This window comes from Miscanthus floridulus, chromosome 5, assembly GCF_019320115.1.
Source record: "Miscanthus floridulus cultivar M001 chromosome 5, ASM1932011v1, whole genome shotgun sequence".
Lineage (NCBI taxonomy): Eukaryota > Viridiplantae > Streptophyta > Magnoliopsida > Poales > Poaceae > Miscanthus > Miscanthus floridulus.
Window position 1 is genome coordinate 15,786,684 of NC_089584.1, and position 2,924 is coordinate 15,789,607.

The following is a 2,924-nucleotide window of genomic DNA, read 5'->3' on the forward strand; positions in this document are numbered from 1 at the left end:
TGACGCCCGTTTCTAGCCAGATTTAGTTCGTTTGACACCGAATTTTTTTCATGTGCTGCACGCTTAGACATAGGGTTAGTATGCAGGGAATCATTATCAAAATTATCTGAAGAATTGTCGTCCCAAAATCATGTGAAGGATTTATCAAAGTTGGAGGAAGGAGGAGAACTTCAGATCGTAATCAAGCACCGACGTTTGGGTGGAGTTCGGCGAAGGGAAGATGTGTTCATCGAAGACCACTTCTCGGGAAATATAGACACGCCCTTTATTGACATCCAGACACTTGAACCCCTTGTGTATGTTACTGTATCCTAGGAAGACACAACATTTGGAGTGAAATTATAACTTGCGAGCGTTATAAGGCCATAGATTCGGCCAGCATGCGCAGCCAAAAGTACGAAGAGAGGAGTAGTCTGGTGTTTGATGAAACAGGCGTTCAAGAGGAGTTTGGTTATTGATAATTTTACTAGGGAGTCTATTAATAAGATAGGTGACAGTGATGAAAGCTTCATCCCAAAATTTTAAGGGCATAGAAGCATGGGCTAAAAGCAAGAGACCTACTTCAACAATATGACGATGTTTGCGTTTAGCAGAGCCATTTTGTTGATGTGCATAAGGGCATAAGACATGATGCGAGATGCCAATGCGCTGAAAGAAGGCATTCAGCTTTTGATATTCCCCTCCCCAGTCAGTTTGCATAGCGAGAATTTTTCTATCAAATTGGCATTCAACCATAGCTTGGAATTCATGAAGATTTTGAAAAACTTTAGATTTATGACGAAGCAAATAAATCCATGTAAACTTGCTGAAATCATCAATGAAGCTAACGTAATAACTATTTTTGCCAACAGAAGTGGGCGCAGGACCCCATACATCAGAAAACATAAGTTCTAAGGGACTCAATGAGATACTCGTGGATCTAGGATAGGGTAGCTGATGATTTTTCCCCTTTTGACAAGCATCGCAAACAGTTTCTTTATTCAAATCGACAACATAAGGAATACTATTTTTGTTAAGGACTTGCTGAACGACTGCAAAAGAAGGGTGGACGAGATGACTATGTCACCTGGACGAAGGAGACTTAACAGCACCAAATGCCCCTTTATTCGATGACGACCTAGACTTTAACAGGTAGAGGCCGCCTTCACATTCCCCTTTAAGGATGGTTTTCTTCGTCGCCTGGTCCTTAATCAAAAAATAGTTGGGATGGTATTCAATAAAAGCATGGTTATCAGATGTAAGATGATGAACAGATACAAGGCTTTTGTTAGCTTCAGGAACATAAAGAACATTGTTTAGGACAAGATTTTAATTTGGGGTACGAACAAAACTTCGACCAATTTGATTGATTCTCATACCTGCGCCATTAGCAGCATGAACCTTGTTGTTTTCATGGTACTTGTCCCTCACGGTGAGCTTCTCTAGCTCTCTCGTGATGTGGTCGGCAGCACCAGTGTTGGTGTACCAGTTGGTGTCGATCCCATATGACATAGAGGAGGTAGATTAGGATTGCTCTGGTGGGCCGGTAAAGGAAGCGTCAAAACGCTTGAAGCGACGAAGTCTGGTGTGGGCCTCCTTGCTGTAGAGCTGGCAGATGGGTTTATCGCCATTGTAGTTCTGTCGGGGGCGCCCGCTGTTGTTGTTGTTGCCACGGTTGCGGCCGCGCCCACGTCCTCGGCCACCACCGTCGTGGTTGAAACCGCCACAGCCTCCACGTGTAGCCGTGTTAGCAGATGAACCGGATCCACCATGTAGGAGATCCATCTGCTATTCCTAACTCACTAGCTGGGTGTAGAGCTCGCCCAAATATAGCCGCTCCATGCGCGTCACGACAACCGAGACAATCAGATTAAAATCCATGTCAAGTTAGGCTAGTACATAGGAGATGATCTCTTCATCTTCAAGATGTTTGCCGGCGGCCGCCATGTCATCAGCAAGAGATTTCATTTCATCTTGTTGAAGTAGTCAGCGATTGTAGATGAGCCCTTCTGCGCTGTGGCCAACGCCATGCGCATGTTGATGATACGGCCCCGAGACTGGGAAGTCGTCATCTCTGAGATCACTTTCCAGATCTCGGTCGATGAGGCGTAATTGGAGACTTGCACCTAGATCTCCTTGGAGATATTGGAGAGTAGATAGTTAACGATCTGCTGGTCCTTCGCAACCCAAGTTTCATACTCAGGGTTGGGGATGAGCTCAATCGGCTTGTCGGCCGCCTTGGGGATCTGCTTTGCCGGCACCACAATGTTGGGCTCAAGATAGTGCGCTATCTGCGCACCGCGAAGAGCAGACAGCACCTAGGCGCTCCATAGGGGAAAATTCCCTTTGCCTAGCTTCTCGGTGATGGGACAACCGATCAGAGAGAACGATTGTTGAAGTGCGGAAGAGGAAGCCATCGAGAATATTGTGGACTAACCTAGCTCTGATTATCATGTGAAAATGGTTGGAATATGATGCCCTCTCAGGCTCATGGTTTTGTGTTAATATAGCCAGGAAGAGCCTCTGGCGTGGCGGTACAACTTATACAACAAGAAGAAGCTAACTACTTTGGTAACTCTAGATTACATAGATTACATAAACAAGATTACATCAATCAGGAGATACCTATCCTATCTAACCGAAGCCGTGATACTTGCCTTCACCCACAATCCAAGCCTGAGCGCACAACCAATCTTCAGGAGATATCAATCAACCAAATATTGCGGTCATGTGATCCTATTGGATATTCTTAACAATAGGTATCCTGCAGCACCGTCGAACTAGACATGGTGTACCAGGTGCACACCACCACCGTCCATCTGATGGTTGGGCGTCGTCGGAGAGAACAGTTACCCCGCAACGCCATCGAACTGGACGTGGCGTCCTGGGTGTACACCGCCGTCAGAGTGAACAAGTACGTACCCCGTGGCGCGGTCGTGGTGGTG

The 2,924-nt window shown here is 46.1% G+C and overlaps 1 non-coding gene across 1 annotated transcript; it reads right to left on the reverse strand.

Moving 5' to 3' along the window:
* Window positions 1-1,771: 1,771 nt before the first annotated feature.
* On the reverse strand, window positions 1,772-1,908 carry LOC136455761 (small nucleolar RNA Z247). The gene has a single exon (XR_010759233.1). It is a non-coding gene; the product is annotated as a small nucleolar RNA Z247 (small nucleolar RNA).
* Window positions 1,909-2,924: the final 1,016 nt, after the last annotated feature.